Source organism: Oryctolagus cuniculus, chromosome X, assembly GCF_051225735.1.
Source record: "Oryctolagus cuniculus isolate XC-2025 breed Fujian yellow rabbit chromosome X, ASM5122573v1, whole genome shotgun sequence".
NCBI lineage: Eukaryota > Metazoa > Chordata > Mammalia > Lagomorpha > Leporidae > Oryctolagus > Oryctolagus cuniculus.
The window spans coordinates 58,775,219-58,793,515 of record NC_142888.1 but is presented as its reverse complement, the minus strand read 5'-3'; positions in this window follow the sequence as shown (position 1 = coordinate 58,793,515).

The window sequence follows — 18,297 nt, the reverse complement described above, 5'->3', positions numbered from 1 at the left end:
AAATAACTTTTTCCTGTATGTATTAAAGGTTATGCAACATGATGTTCTGAGATATGTTTCTATAGATAGATGAGAGATAGATACTAGATAGACTGAAGAAAAGGTGTTAAACCTACTCACTTAGCATGAATTCCAAACACAGTACAATTGTATTACCTATAGTCCTCCTCTTACACATTAGATCCTTCAATTTTTTCATTTTATATTACTTGGAGATTTCTGTATTTTAACTATGCCTATCAATATTAGTGTAAATAAAACTTTGGGCATTCTTATTTTAAACTTTATGAACTAAAGCTTTTTTATGCTTTTATTTTTACCAAAGTAATTGTGTGTGTAGTGGGTGAATTAGACACCTGCTCTATAGAAAAGAAGGAGAAGAAAGCAAATTTCTTAGGTTTTATTTTAGAAGAAATTTTAAAAATCTCACAGGTAGAGTAGTGATTGGGGTCACAGCTTTCTATTTCAGGAAATTAAAAATGGGAGAGTTTATTGCTGTCTTATATTTACATAAAATTATGAAATGTTCACTCTATCTCTCCTGGAAAAAGAATTAGTCTTTGGTGTTAAATTCTCTTTTCTCAACTTTTACAGTGTCATTGGAAGAAACATTCCATTGAGCAATGTCACTGTACTTTATGGAAATTCAGTTGTAGACAGTGAATCAGATTTTCCAATATCCTTCTTACGTAGTTTCCATATGATAAATGTCTCTTTGAAATCATGCACTAAATGCAAGTTTTTCATTACCTTTAACTAATATGTCCATATCAGCAATGCATTTCTTTTTCACGTTAATTTCTAATAGTATCATAACTAGAATCAGCTCCAGTTTACAGAAATAACCTCACTCATATGCTTCCTAACAAAACATCACAGCCCCTAAATATTTGAAGGAAACATTATAACAAAATTGAAGGGACAAACAGATAGTTCCATAATTATAGGAGCCCTCAATACTTCACTTTCAAAAATGAGCAGAACTAAAGCATGTGGATCCGGCTGAAAAGCTCATGAGAGTATTTCAGGCATGGAAAGCCAAGACACTCTGGCAAAAAAAAAAAAAAAAAATGACCTAAATGAAAGATTGCCGAGAGTGGAAAGAACAGGTCATCAAAGAAGGAGGTACCTTTCTCTGAAGGGAGGAGAGAACTTCCACTCTGACTACGACCTTGTCTAAATATGATCAGAGTCGGTAAACTCAAAAGGCTTCCATAGCCTTGGCAACTCACGACAAGAGCCTAGGGTGATTACTGATGCCATAAACAAGAGTGTCAAATTGTTAAGTCAACAACAGGAGTCACTGTGCACTTACTCCTCATGTAGGATCTCTATCCTTAATGTGCTGTACATTGAGATTTAATGCTATAACTAGTACTCAAACAGTATTTTTCACTTTGTGTTTCTGTGTGGGTGGAAACTGTTGAAATCTTAATATATGCTAAACTGATCTTCTGTATATAAAGAGAATTGAAAATGAATCTTGATGTGAATGGAATGGGAGAGGGAGCAGGAGATGGGAGGGTTGCGGGTGGGAGGGAAGTTATGGGGGGGGGGAAGCCATTGTAATCCATAAGCTGTACTTTGGGAATTTATATTCATTAAATAAAAGTTTAAAAAAATGAGCAGAACAACCAGAAAGATCAATAAGGAAATAAAAGTTTGAGAAAACAGTAAAATTGGATCTAACAGACTTATGTAGAACACTCTGCTGAGCAACTGCAGAACTATGGTCAGCATTGTTGTGCGGTGAGTTACACCACTGCCTGTGGTGCCAGCATCCAATATGAGAGCTGGTTTGAGTCCTGGCTGTAACACTTCCAGTTCAACCCACTGCTGATGCACCTGGGAAGCAGCGGAAGATGACCCAACTACTTACGCCCATGCCACTCACATGGGAAACACAGATAATGCTCCTGGCTCAGCCCCGGCTGTTGAGGCCATTTGAGGAGTGTCTCTGTCTCTCTCTCTCCATCTCTCTCTCTCTCCGTCACTCCACCTTTCAAATAAATGCATAAATAAATCTTTAAAAAAGAACTTCAGGGGACTGCACTGTGGCATAGTAGGTTAAGCCTCTGCCTGCATCGCCATATGGGCACCGGTTCATGTCCTGGCTGCTCTTCTTCCAATCCAGCTCTCTGCTATGGCTTGGGAAAGCAGCAGAAGATGGCCCAAATGCTTGAGCTCCTGAACCTGCATGGGAGACCCAGAAGAAGCTCCTGGCTTCAGATTGGCTCAGCTCTGGCTGTTGTGGCTATTTGGGGATTGAACCAGAGAATGGAAGACTTTTCTCTCTGTCTCTCTCTCTCTGTGTCTATAACTCTAACTCTCAAATAAGTAAATAAATCTTTAAAAAAAGAATAAAAAAAGTACTTCAGAATATCCTTTTTTCCAAGTATACAATGGAAACTTCTCTAGCATAAGAATATAAGAAAACAAATTTTAAAAGATTGAAATAATGTGAAGTATATTTTCCAATTACAATGGAATGAAATGAATAGCAAATGGAAAATTGAAATTAATAATTATGCAGAAATAAATCACATGCTTATGAAAACATTGGCTTGAAGAAATCACTACAGTATTAGGAAATATCTTGAAAGAAATTAATGTGAAAAGCAGCAAAGCAAAATGTGTGGTATGCAGGGAAAACATTTCTGAGAGAAATCTGTAGATGTAACTGCTTACGTTAAAGAAGAAAAATGTCCAATAAATAATCTTTTTTTTTTTTTTTTTTTTTTTTTTTTTTTTTTTTTTTGACAGGCAGAGTGGACAGTGAGAGAGAGAGAGACAGAGAGAAAGGTCTTCCTTTTGCCGTTGGTTCACCCTCCAATGGCCGCCGCGGACAGCGCGCTGCGGCCGGCGCACCGCGCTGATCTGATGGCAGGAGCCAGGAGCCAGGTGCTTTTCCTGGTCTCCCATGGGGTGCAGGGCCCAAGCACCTGGGCCATCCTCCACTGCACTCCCTGGCCACAGCAGAGGGCTGGCCTGGAAGAGGGGCAACCGGGACAGAATCCGGCGCCCCGACCGGGACTAGAACCCGGTGTGCCGGCGCCGCTAGGCGGAGGATTAGCCTAGTGAGCCGCGGCGCCGGCCCCAATAAATAATCTAAAATTACACTTGAAGTAACTAGAAAAAGAAGAGTAAATCAAACCCAAAGTAGCAGAAGAAAGTAAATAAAGATTATACTAGAGATTAACAAAATACAGAATAGTAAAATAATACAGAAAATTTAAGAGTATGAGTGGGTTCTTTACAAAGAGAAACAAAACTGAATTTTCACCTAAACTAAACTAAACTAAAATTAGAAATGTAACAAGGAGCATTATAACCAATTTTACAGAACAACTACTATAAGGCAGTACCATCAACAGCATGTCAGATCAGCTAGATAAATTGGACAAACTTATCAAATCCTACAAGGTGGATTAATGAAGAAATAGAAAATCTGACAAGCCTATAGCTATGAAGATCTAATCAACAGACAAAACTTCCTCAAAGAGAAAGGCCCAGGACTTGATGGCTTCACCAGTGAATTCTATCAGCTCTTTGTAGAAGGATTAACTCCAATCTTTCTCAAACTCTTCCAACAAATATTGGGCAGCAAAGAAAACTTCTGAACTTATTCTATTTGGCCAGCAGTACCATGATATAAAGGCAAGGTTAAAAACACTGCAAGAAAAGAAAATTACAAGTCAATATCCCTGATAAACATACATACAAAATTCTTAACAGAAATCTAGCAAATGGAACTGAGCAGTACAATAAAAAATTATGCACCATGACAAAATTCGATTTATTCTTTCCATTTACATATGATTCAACATAAAAATCAATGTAATATACCACGTTAAGGAAATGAATTTTGGTGCCAGTGTGGCATTGTAGGTTCATGTCTCATTTGCTCCACTTCTGATCCAGTCCATGCCAGTGGCTTGAGAAAGCAGTAGAAGATGGCTCAAGTACTTGAGCTCCTCCTGTCCCTGTAGGAGACCCTGAAGAAGCTCCTAGTTCCTGGCTTTGGCCTGGCCCAGTCCTGACCATTGCAGCCATTTGGGGAGTGAACCAGCAGATGGAAGGCCTCTCTCTCTCTCTCTCTCTCTCTCTCTTTAATTTGGCTTTTCAAATGAATAAGTCTTTAAAATACAAAAGAAATGAATTTTTAAAATACACAATCCCATCTATAGCTGCAAAAAAAAAAATCTGACAAGTTAACATTCTTTCATAATAAACACACCTAACACGGTACAAATGGAAGGAAACTACCACCACATAATAAAAGCTATATACAAAATGTCAACAGCTCATAATGTACTCAATGATGATTACAGACTAAAAATTAAACTCCATCATGAGGAACAAGATAAGAATACCTCATGAGGAACAAGATAAGAATACCCGCTTTAATCACTTGTATTTGGCATCACATAAGTAGTTCTAACCAGAACAATTCGGCAAGAAAAATGAAGATCATCCAAATTAAAAATGAAAGAGTCAAATTATCTTGATTTATAGATGGCATGATTGTATCTTTAAAAAAAATACCAAGGATTCAATGAAAAACTATTAGCACTAATAAATGAATTCATAGTGTTATAGGATGCAAAAATCAACACACAACAGCTCAGTGGTATTTATCCATAATCACAATTAATAATCCCAAAAGGGAATTAAGGAAACAATTTTATATCCAATGGCATCCAAAAGTATTTGGGACTAAGCACAATAAAGGTCATGAAAGAGTTAAACGTCAAACTTATAAAACACTGTTGAAAGAAATTAAAAAAACATAAATAAATGGAAAGTCATCTGATGTTCATGGATTGGAAGACTTAATATTGTTAATATTAACAGATGCACTGACTGTGTCTCTCCAAAATTCACCTGCAGACATCCTTACTCCCAATGTGGTGATATTAGGAGATGGGGCCTTTGGTGTCTGATTTGGTCAGAACAGTAATTGCTTTTCCCATGAAAGCAATTAGTGTCCCAATAAAAGAGACCCCAGAAAATTCTCTTACTCATTTCACCACATAAGAAAGTGGAAGACCACTTTCTGTGAAACAAGAAGCAGACACTCATCAAACAACAAATCTGCTGGCATCTTGATCTTGGTTTTCCAGCATTCAGAAACCTAAAAAATGTTTGTTGCTTAAGCAACCAAATACATGATTTTTATTTTATTGTAACGTGAATTAAAATAAATGTGAATACTGCCCTAAGCAACCTAAGATTCAATGCAATCCCTATAAAACGTCAAAGATAGTTTTTGTAAAAATAGAAAATACATCCTAAAATTAACAAGGAATTTCAAGGGAGCCCAAATATCAAAACAATCTTGGAAATGAAGAACAATGTTGGGAGTCTCATACTACTTAGTTTCAAAATCTATTATAAATTGATAATAATCAAAACAGCATATGATATTTGCATAAATGCAGACACATAGGTCAATGAAACAAAATAAAGAACCCAGAAATAAGCCTTGTCATATATGTCATTAAATGATATTTTTTGACAAGCATGTCAAGACTACTCAATAAGAAAATGATAGTTTTTCCATCAAAAGGTGCTACAAAAACAGATAGCTACATGAAAAAGAAATGGGGGCTGGCAGTGCGGCATATTGGGTTAAACCACTGCCTGTAACACCTGCATTCTTTCCCATCCAGTCCCCTGATAATGCGCTCGGGAAAGCAGCAGAAGATGGCCCAAGAGCTTGGCCCCTGCTCCTACATGGGATACCCAGATGAATTCCTGGCTCCTGACTTTAGCCTGGCCCAACCCTGGCCATTACAGCCACCTGGGGAATGAGCTAGTGGATGAAAGAAAGATAGCTCTCTGTGTCTCTTCCTCTTGCTCTGTAACTCTGCTTTTCAAACAAATAAAATAAATCTTTAAAAAATTTACTCAAACTTTTTCAAAGAATTAAATATAAGGACTAAGACCATAAAACCCTTATAAGAAAATATCAAGGCAAAACTTCATGATATTGGATTTGTTGATGATCTCTTGGATATGACAGCGGAAGTGTAGGTGACAAAAGTAAAAAAATTCTACAAATGGAACTAAATCAAAATTTAAAAGTATCTTAAAGTTACAATAGCAGAGTGAAAAGGTAACTAATAGAATGCAAGAAATATTTGGAGAGCATATACATACGCTGTTAATATTTAGAATATATAAACAATAGCTACAACTCAACAACTAAAACCAGACAGCTTGATTTTCAAAAGGCCATGGGACTTTCATAGGCATTTCCCCAGAAAAGATACACACATGGCTAGCAATAAAGAAAATGATCCTCAATATCACTAATCATTAGGAAAATGCAAATTGAAACCACAATGAGATATCACTTCAAAACCATTAGGATTGTTATTCTCAAAAAATATTAAAATAACAAGTGTTGGTAATGATGTCAAGAAATTGGAGCCCTTATGCACTGTTATTGAGAATGTAAAATAGTGCATCTGCTATGTATGGCAGTGTCTCAAAAAATTAAAAATAAGCTTACTATTTCATATGGCAATTCCGTTACTAAAGTCCCATTATAACTGAAAGTAGATTTTCAAAGAAATATCTTTGAACCCATGTTCATAGCAGCATTATTCACAGCAGTCAAAGGGGAAGGCAACCCAAGTATCTGACAGAGAAGTGGGTAAACGTAATATGATATTGTCTTATCTACTCGGGGTACTGTAACAAAAGAGACTGAGTAATTCATAGAAATATAAACTTATTGCTCACAATTCTAGAGGCTGTCCAAGACAACGGTGCCAGCAGATTGGATGCCTGGTGAGGGTTTGCTCTCTGTTTCATGGGTGGAAACTACTTGCTGCATCCTCAAGCAGCAGAAGGGGCAAAAAGCCTTAGTACTCTTTTGTAACACTAATCTCATTCAAGGAGAACGGTGCACTTAGAACTTTACCACCTCCCAAAGGCCTCAGACTTTAATACTGCAACATTACAAATTATATTCTAACATACAAATTTTAATGGGACATAAACATTCAGCCCATAACATTCCAAGCCTGCTCCCCAGTTCATGTCCTATTCACACACCAAATACATTCACTTCACTCCCCAAGTCCCCAGTCTTAACTCATTCTAAAATCAACTCAGAAGTCTAAGGTTCATAGTCCTGTCTAAATATCACCTAAATCAGCTATTGGTGAAACTGAAGGTACAATTCACCGCAAGGCCAAGTTCTCCCCAGATGAGAGCCTATGGAAACCAACAAGGTACATGCTTCCCAAATACAACAGTGCGAGAGGCATAGGATAGATATTCTCATTCAAAAAATGAGAAATAGGAAAGAAATAAGGGGCAATGGACCCAAATCTAACAAAAGTAAAAACATTCAATCTTAAGACTTCAGAGTTATCTTCTTTGACTAGTCTTGTCTCCTTACACACTGCACTGGGGATTACCCAGTGTACCCCAAGTCTCTCACAGCAGCTCCCCCAGGGCTGCTTGAATGAATTTGAGTTTACACCTGTAATGCTAGTGACTCTACCAGTCTGGATTCCCAGAGGGCAGCTCAGGCTCCACAGTTTCACTGGGTATTTCTCTCGTGGATGGTCTCTGTGGTGCCCTGTCTCTCTGATTCTACTAGGCATTACTTTACTGTGAGAATTCTGCAGTGGCATCTAGGTGGAAGTAGTCATGCCTCTACAGTTCTTACACTCTGTGCTCCAGTGGGGATGGCATCATGAGTCTGAAACAAGAACGGCTCATCTGTGCCCTTAGGAGGAGAAGCCGCTACAGCCTCGTAGCACAGTTGGCCCACTGGCGCCGTACTTGCTGTGTAGGGCTGAGCCAGAGTTTGGAGAACAGAAACTTTGAAGCAACATCTGGCAGCTAGTTCTGAGGTCCTCCTGAAGCCTCTTTTTTTCTTTTTTTTTTTTCTTTTTCAATTTTTTATTTATTTGAGGGGTAAAGTTACAGACAGAGAGGGAGAGACAGAGAGAAAGGTCTTCCATCCGCTGGTTCACTCCCTAGATGGTGGCAACGGCCAGAGCTGAGCGATCCGAAGCCAGAAACCAGAGGCCAGAAGCCAGAAGCCAGGAGCTTCTTCTGGGTCTCCCATGCAGGTGCAGGGGCCCAAGGACTTGGACGATCCTCCACTGCTTTCCCAGGGCATAGCAGAGAGCTGGATTGGAAGTAGAGCAGCCAGGACATGAACCAGCACCCATATGAGATTCCAGCACCGCAGGCAGAGGCATAGCCCGCTATGCCATAGCGCTGGCCAGGAGCCCAGAACTCCATCCAGGTCTCCCACCTGGGTGCAGGGGCCCAAGCACTTGGGTCATCTTTTGCTGTTTTCCCAAGCCATTACCAGGGAGCTGGATTGGAAGTGCAACAGCCAGGACATGAACCGGAGTTCGTATGGGATACCAGTGTCACAGGCAATGGTTTAACCCTCCATGTCACAATGCTGGCCCTGCATGGATTTCAAAACTGTTTTTGCACCAAGATAAACTTATCCTTTAATTACATTTTCCATGAACTTTCTGAAATAGCCTCATGCATCTGTATTATCTATTAGCTCTGTTTCTATGGAGGACCTTGAATAGGACATACAGCAAACAATCACGCAAACTGATTACGATAATCACTGAAATAGTTTGCAAAATAAAATATAAAAAAAAACCATGAAGCGTATCTGCTCGGGGGAAGGACCTGCTTCTTCCCTTTGGGGTGTGCTAGCTGAGGTGCCTCCAAACACAACTCTGAGGATGTTTGGAGGGAGGATATCACCCCCATTCATCCTATTGTCATCATATTTTCAGGCTCTCCAGAGGGCAGGTCATCTGTCTGCCTTGTGGTTAGCGGATTCCACGTGCCCGAGGGTTTCTGGGAAGTGTGGAAATGTGGGTGGAGAGCAGGAAAGCGGCTGCTGCTCTGGTGGCCTCCACCACAGTGTTCATGTCCAGGGTACTCACCAGCTGTTTATGATGTATGCAGATTTTGGCAACCCCTGTGAAGGGGGCAGTGCTAAGAGCAGTCAAGCCTTGGTTAAGTTGGCAATGACTTGTAGGAACCTTCTGTACACCCTTCTCAGTCATGGTGAATGCCTTTTTTTAATTTATATACACACACACACACACACATATATATATTAGATTTATCTTTTTTTCTTTTCATAGAAAGCTTTTATTTAATAAATATAAATTTTATAAATACAACTTTTGGATTATAGTGGTTTTCCCCTCCATACCTGCCCTCCCACCCCCAGAGCATCCCACCTCCTACTCCCTCTCCTATCCCATTCTTCATCAAGTTTCATTCTCAATTATCTTTATATACAGAAGATCAACTCTGTACTAAGTAAAGATTTCAACAGTTTGCACTCACACAGACACACAAAGTATAAAGTACTGTTTCAAGACTAGTTTTACCATTCATTCTCATAGTACAACACATTAAGGACAGAGGTCCTACATGGGGAGCAAATGCATAGTGACTCCGATTGTTGATTTAACAATTGACACTCTTATTTATAATGTCAGTGATCACTCAAGCCTCTTGTCATGAGCTGCCAAGGCTATGGAAGTCTCTTGATTCCACAAACTCTGAAATTATTTAGACAAGGCCATAATCAAAGTGGAAGTCTCTCCTCCCTTCAGAGAAGGGAGAAAGGTACCTCCTTTGATGGCCCATTCTTTCCACTGGGATCTTACTCACAGAGATCTTTCATTTAGGTCTTTTTGTTGTTGTTGTTATTGTTTTTTTTGGCCAGAGTGTCTTGGCTTTCCATGCCCGAAATCCTCTCATGGCTTTTTAGCTAGATCCGAATGCCTTAAGGGTTGATTCTGAGGCCAGAGCGTTGTTTAGGGCATTTATCATTCTATGAGTCTGCTGTGTATTCTGTGAAGCCTCTCTTTTAATAAATTTCTTTCCCCACGCCTTTTTTTTTTTAAAAAAAAGATTATTTATTTATTTATTTATTTGAAAGGCAGAGTTATAGAGAAGAGAGGCAGAGAGAGAGAGAGAGAGAGAGAGCGAGGTCTTCCATCCGCTGGTTCATTCCCTAATAGCCACAATGGCTAGAGCTGTGGTGATCCAAAGCCAGGAGCCAGAAGCTTTCTCTAGGTCTCCCATGTGGGTGCAGGGCTCCATTGGGCCATCCTCCATTGCCCTCCCAGGCCACAGCAGAAAGATGTATTGGAAGTGGAGCAGCTGGGAAGCGAACTGTCACCCATATGGGATCCTGGCACTGCAGGTGGAGGTTTAGTCTACTAGGCCATAGTGCTGGCCCCTCACATTTTATTTACTCATTCATCCACTGATGAATATTTAAGTTGATCCCATATTTTGGATATTGTATTGGATATTGTAAATAACATTTTGTTGAACATATGAATAGACGTGTCCCATTGACATATGTCCCACACCACAGTGCTGCCCCCCCTCCCCACATGCCTTTGCACTCTTGGCCTGTAGAAGGAAGTGGCAGCTGGGTGATCTACAAAATGCCTTCAAGGTAATTCTTCCATTGCTTTGATGAAAGGCATCAGGCATCCACTGAGCCATACTAATCTTTTTGACAAATGACATGTTGGCCACACCAATGGTGTTCTGTTCCAAATTCACTTTTTCATAGTGTGCGTTGTGGCACAGCAGATTAGGAACCTCACATCCCATATTGGAAAGACTGGGATCAAGTCTCACCTCCATTTCAGATACAGATTCCTGCTAATTTGTTGGGAAGGCAGCAGATGATGGCCCAAGTATTTGGGTACCTACCACCATGTGGGAGATCCAGATGGAGTTTCTGACTCCTAACTTCAGCCTGGCCCAACCTTGGCTGTTGTGGCCATTTGGGGATTAAACCAGTGGGCAAAAGATTCCTCTTGTTCTCTCCCCCTTTCTGCCATTCCTCCTTATAAATAAATGAATACATTTAAAATATTTAATAAAATACTTCCAGCACTCTTTACAATATGGCTGGGCTGAAAATTTTCCAAATTTTTAAATTCTACTTCCTTTTTACTGTATTTCCTACATTAACTAATTTCTTTTTGTATTTTTTATAAGCAACACAGAGAATCCATGCCCAGACAACAGATGAACAACACTAACATTAGGGAAATGCACTTCAGAGCCACTATCTCTATGTTGTTAGAAGTGTTGGTGAGGATGCAAAGAAAAGGGAACCTTGATGGTATGGAAATTAGTACAGCCATTATGGAAGATAGTATGGAGATTCCATGGTGAAACTAAAAATGGAACAACTATAACATCCATCAGTTCTACTTCTGGGTACATATCTAGAGGAATTGAAATCACTATGTCAACGAGATATTTCTATTCACATATTAAACAAAATGCTATTTACAATATCCAAAATATGGAATCAACTTATGAATCCATCAGTGGATGAATCAATAAATAAAACATGAGGGGCCAGAACTATGGCATAGTAAGCTAAGCCTCTGCCTGCAGTGCCAAGATACCATATGGGCGCCAGTTTGTGTCCTGGCTGCTCCACTTCTGATCCAGTTCTCTGCAATAGCCTGGGAAAGCAGTAGAGGATGCCTCAAGTGCTTGGGTCCCTGTATCTATGTGGAAGACCCAGAAGAAGCTCCTGGCTCCTGGCTTTGGATCGGACCAGCTCTGACTGTTGTGGCCATTTAGGGAGTAAACCAGTGGATGGAAGACCTTTCTTTCTGTCTCTCCCTCTGTCTGTAGCTCTGCCTCTCAAATAAATAAATAAAATCTTAAAGAAAAGAAAATATGAGGTAAATGATGGGTGCATGGATGGATAGATAGATAGATAGATAGATAATGGGATATTATTCATCCATAAAAAGAAAATTATGTCATTTGCTGCATATAGATGGACCTGGAGGACATCACACTAAATGAAATAACCCAGGCATAGAAAGACAAATAACACATGATGTAACTTATATGAAGGAGTTAAACATGTCTATGGAAAAATGAAATCAAAAGAGAATTTCATTTTGGTGCAAAATAAACAAAATTTTTGAGAAAATATACACATAGCTTTTTTCATAGTATAGTTTTCCATGTGGTTTTTGAAGACTTTCATATGAGGAATCTAAAAACCTTCAACTCATAGAATTAGAGAGCAGAATGATGACTACCAGAGGCTGGGGCCGAATGGAGAGTGGGGAATGGGGAGTTGTTAGTCAAAAATAACAAGGTTTTAGTTAAGAAAAGAACCTTTCCTCCAGTTTCCAATAATATCTGCGACCTCATCAGGATGGTCTTTCCTGTCTATATTTCTCTATAGTTTTCTCTATAGTTAACCTCTTCTGAGCCTTCCAAAGAATTATCTTTAATGTTCTGTTGACAGCAAGGCAGGATTTTTCTAATATGTACCTCAGAATCCATTCAGTCTATCCATTAGCCAGTTCCAAAGCCACTACAACGTTTCTAGGTATTTGCTATTAGCAGCACTACACATTTCAGTAACAATTTCCTCCCAATCTGTTTAGCTTTCAATAACAACAACAAAAAAATCTTAAACTGGGTGACTTACAAACAACAGAAATTTATTTCTACAGTTCTAGAGCCTGGAAAGTCCAAGACCAAGGTGACAGCAGATTTAATGTCCAAGAAGACTTGTTCCTCATAGATAGCAACTTCTATATGTTCTTACCTGGTGGAAGGAACAAACAAGCTCCCTTAAGCCTGTTTAAAAAGGCACTGATCTCATTCATGTGAGTGGAGCCTTAATTACTTAATCACTTACTAAAGGTGTTCTCTCTTTTCTTTCTCTCTTCTTCCCTTCCTTCCTTCCTTCCTTCCTCCCTTCCTCCCTTCCTCCCTTCCTCCCTTCCTCCCTTCCTCCCTTCCTCCCTTCTTCTTTCTTTCATTCTTTCTTTCCTTCTTTTCTTTTTTTCTGACACACACACACAGACACACACAAAGAGAGAGAGAGAGAGAGCTCCTAGTCCCTGTTAAATCCTCAAATGCCCACAATGGTGGGGTTGAAGGGGTATAAAAGCCAGGAGCTTGCAACCCAATCTGGGTCTCTCACATGGGAGGCAGGAATCCATTCGCTTGTGCCGTCACTGCTGCTTCCTAGGTTCGGCTTAACTGAAAGCTGGAATCAAGAACTGGATCAAGGATTGACCCCAAATATTCTGATGTGGAAAGTGTGGATCCTGACTGGTGTGTTAACTACTAGACCAAATGCCTGCCCAGATACTACTGCACTGGGGATCAGGTTCCAACATAAGAATCTGGGAGAGTGCCACAAACATAGAGACCATAGCTGATACCTACAAACAATGGCATATTATTGAGCCTTAAAAGAAGGAATCTCTGACACACAACAAAATGGATGACTCATTTTACATTACAAAATGATGTGTATTGTAAAATTCTACTTTTATGAAGTATTCAAAATAAATAAACTTGTAAAATGGTTGATAAGGCCTGGGGAGAACAGGAAATTAATGTTTAATGACTACTGAGCTTCAGTTTTGTAACAGAAAAGAATTCTAGGGAAGGGATGGATGCGTTGATATTCGCACAACAATTTGAATGTCTTTAGATAACTGAAATACGTATTTTAAAATTCTTGAGGTAATTAATTTTATTTTATGTGGATTTGCTTCAATTTTTAAAGTGCCTAAAGAGAGGAAGCACCTGGCTCCTGGCTTCGGATCAGCGCAGCGCTGGCCGTGGTGGCCATCTGGGGAGTGAGCCAATGGAAGAGGAAGACCTTTCTCTCTGTCTCTCTATCTCACTGTCCACTCTGCCTGTCCAAAAAAATAAATAAATAAATAAATAAATAAAGTTCCTAAAGAGAAGGGCAAAAGTGGAGAAATTCTGAGAGTTTCCCACGTGTAGACCCTCATACATTTCTATACAGTGTTATTACAAATGAGGAAAGTGATGCTCTAAGAAAAGTCAGCTACTTGCCGAAGGCTACATAACTGATAAATAGTGAAATGAAAATTCAAACATAATTGTGTTTTTTGCTCCAATGACTCTATATCATACAGCCACTATAAAACATCTGTCCTTTTTAGAGTGTTGGTATATTTTCTGATGAAATAAAGGCGGTCTATTGATGCATAAATTCTGGTAGTGGAATGTTAGTTTTGAATCCTGGATTCAACAGTTATTTATCTATATGTTTTTGGACAATTAACTCCTTACACTTCAGTTTCTTCATATGCAAACTGAGAGTAATAACAATTTGTTTCTTCCAGGGCTGCTACGAGGGCCAAATGCAATAAGTAATGTCAAGTGGTAGAATGCTGTTGGGGCACATATAAATTCAGCTTATAGAAACGTGTCATTTAGTATACATCTCCAAATATTTTAATGTACTTGTAAAATTCTAGTACACCAAGCTGGTTGATTTGAAGTTGATCCCAAAATGAAGGAATTCAAAAGAATTCAGATTTTCTTAACAAAGCTTTTAGTCTAATGCGGCACTTGGGCAAGCAGAGTAAAAGTGAAACTTTATATCAAGCAGAAACCATTTTTTTGAACTGTCAAAATATATATTTTACTATATTCTAAACTTCTTTTGTGTGTCTCACAGTTGCTAATCCGGCTTGAAGAATCTTGGTTCCAAGTTAACAGTGGCAATTCAAATCGCATTGCAATTTGGAGCCCTGTGCTCTACATTCTTTCTCGAATTGCTAACTTTAGTTGAAAAAGTTAAACCTTTACTGAACATCTCTTCCTACATCTAAAGTTAGAACAACTGGTAAATGCATCATTATCTGTGACACTGTTAAATTTATCTCTGTTAATTCTTAATTGTGTTGCATCTACAGGTGCAATTACTATTCATGGCTCCATCATATTTTTTGTTGTCATTAGTAAGGCTTCAGACCCAGAAAAACAGGAAAGAATATAGCCATTTTAGTAAGTAAGTGTATAAATACAGGGATCTAGATGAAAACATTTTTCAGGGATTTAAAAAGTAGACTTTACAAAAATGACACCAAGAACGAAAGCATCAACTCTCTGTCGGCAGAGCAGCTACCTGTGACCCAGTCATGAAAGCAGGAACTGAGGAAGCTGCTTACAGAGAAATACACAATATATACTTAGAAAAAATCTAGAAAAGAGGATTTTGAATACTTTCAACGAAAAAGGTGATAAATATTTGAAGAGAGAGTTACGATTCCCCTGAATGGAACATTGCATAATGTGTGCATGTATTGAGATACCACATGGTATCCTAATGTATAATTTTTATGTATTTGTTAAAATATTTAAAAAATACTTATATGCTAATTTGCTGATCACATCATTATAAAATATATACATGTATCAAAACAACACATTCCGTCTCATACATATGTAGAATGTTATGTCAATATAACAGAGAAAAAAATGATAAAATATATAATATGTGAATATATAATATTTTGAGATTATATATGAAGAATGAATATTTGATTTATAACTTGATATCATAAATATATATGATGAGACTGAGTATGTATCCAGTTGAGATTTTCCCTATGTTTAGACTGGTATTAAACTTTCCCAATATTCAAGGATTAAATGAAAGTCTCTGATTGTATTATCTTTTCTTTGTCCCTTTAAAAATAAAGACGATGCTTGTAAAACTGTCAGCTTCAACATGGTGTCAATTTAGTACTAACGTGGAAAGCATAAAGCTGCCACTTAGTACCATAACTCCCTCTCAATACCCATGAGCTCCTGACTAGAAACCGGACTGGAAAATACAAACGCACATAAACAAAAAGGTGGGGGGAAGGGAATAAGAGAGAGACTTAACATTTCAAGAATTTGATCCCCAGCAGTAATCACAACAATATATAAATGTCCCACGACTCATTCTTTTCTTCTAAATTTCACATGGCGACACACAATGGTCAATATATAACTTACGTCAGTAACTTTAATTTCAAATGTATCTGGAAATACATCGTTAGCCGTCCAACCTCAGCATACTAGAAGGAAACTTAAATGAACACTGAGACCAAGTTCTTCAGGTCCATAACAATGTGCTAAGAAATCATGTGCATGTTTTGATAGCTTTTCTTTATGCAATGTGCACCACACACGTTCCAGTTTCATAGACAGGTCAAAAAGGCATTATAGTCAATTCTCATAGACTTTTTTTTAACTTTTATTTAATGAATATGAATTTCCAAAGTACGATTTATGGATTACAATGGCTTCCCCCACATACCGTCCCTCCCACCCACTACCCTCCCCTTTCCCACTCCCTCTCCCCTTCCATTCACATCAAGATTCATTTTTGATTATCTTAATATACAGAAGATCAGCTTAGTATACATTAAGTAAGGATTTCAACAGTTTGCTCCCACACAGAAACATAAAGTGAAAAATAATAGATGATTTTTTTAAATGATGATGAAATCAGATCAGACCTATTGTCATGTTTAATCCCAGTGAGAGTCAAGTTGGGAGTTGATAATTTCTTTTCTTTTTCTTTTTTTTTTTTTTTTTTTTTTTTTTTTTTTTACAGAGGATCAGTTTAGTATACATTAAGTAAAGATTTCAACAGTTTGCACCCCCATAGAAACACAAAGTGAAATATATTGTTTGAGTACTCGTTATAGCATTAAATCTCAATACACAGCACATTAAGGACAGAGATCCTACATGAGGAGTAAGTGCACAGTGACTCCTATTGTTGACTTTACCAATTGACACTCCTGTCTATGGCATCCGTAGTCTCCCTATGCTCCAGTCATGAATTTCCAAGGCTATGGAAGCCCTCTGAGTTCTCCGATTCTTATCTTGTTTAGACAAGGTCATAGTCAAAGTGGAGCTTCTCTCCTCCCTTCAGAGAAAGGTACCTCCTTCTTTGAAGACCTGTTCTTTCCACTGGGATCTCACTCGCAGAGATCTTTTGCCAGAGTGTCTTGGCTTTCCATGCCTGAAATACTCTCACGGGCTTTTCAGCCAGATCCAAATGCCTTTAGGGCTGATTCTGAGGCCAGAGTGCTATTTAGGACATCTGCCATTCTATGAGTCTGCTGAGTATCTCACTTCCCATGTTGGATCACTCTCCCCTTTATTTATTCCATCGGTTAGTGTTAGCAGGTACTAGACTTGTTTATGTGCTCCCTTTGACTCTTAGTCCTTTCATTATGATCAATTGTGAACAGAAATTGATCACTTGGACTAGTGAGATGGCATTGGCACATGCCACCTTGATGGGATTGAACTGGAATCCCCTGGTATGTTTCTAACTCTACCATTTGGGGCAAGTCAGCTTGAGCATGTCCCAAATTATACATCTCTTCCCTCTCTTATTCCCACTCTTATGTTTAACAGGGATCACATTTCAGTTAATTTTCAACACTTAAGAATAACTGTGTATTAATTTCAGAATTAAACCAGTCATGTTAAGTAGAACAGACAAAAAAACTACTAAGAGGGATAATGTATTAAGTTGTTCATTAACAGTCAGGGCTATGCTGATCAAGTCACCGTTTCCCATAGTGTCCATTTCACTTCAGGAGGTTTCCTTTTTGGTGTTCAGTCAGTTGTCACTGATCAGGGAGAACATATGGTATTTGTCCCTTTGGGACTGGCTTATTTCACTCAGCATGACGTGTTCCAGATTCCTCCATTTTGTTGCAAATGACTGGATTTCGTTGTTTCTTACTGCGGTATAGTATTCTAAAGAGTACATATCCCATAATTTCTTTATCCAGTCTACCGTTGATGGGCATTTAGGTCGGTTCCAGGTCTTAGCTATTGTGAATTGAGCTGCAATAAACATTAGGCTGCAGACCGCTTTTTTGTTTGCCAATTTAAATTCCTTTGGGTAAATTCCAAGGAGTGGGATGGCTGGGTCGAACGGTAGGGTTATCTTCAGGTTTCTGAGGAATCTCCAGACTGACTTCCATAGTGGCTTGACCAGTTTGCATTCCCACCAACAGTGGGTTAGTGTCCCTTTTCCCCCACATCCTCTCCAGCATCTGTTGTTGGTAGATTTCTGAATGTGAGCCATTCTAACCGGGGTGAGGTGAAACCTCATTGTGGTTTTGATTTGCATTTCCCTGATTGCTAATGACCTTGAACATTTTTTCATGTACCTTTTGGCCATTTGGATTTCCTCTTTTGAAAAATGTCTATTGAGGTCCTTGGCCCATCTCTTAAGTGGGTTGTTGGTTTTGTTTTTGTGGAGTTTCTTGATCTCTTTGTAGATTCTGGTTATTAACCCTTTATCTGTTGCATAGTTTGCAAATATTTTTTCCCATTCTGTCGGTTGTCTCTTCACTCTCCTGACTGTTTCTTTTGCAGTACAGAAACTTCTCAATTTGATGCAATCCCAATAGTTAA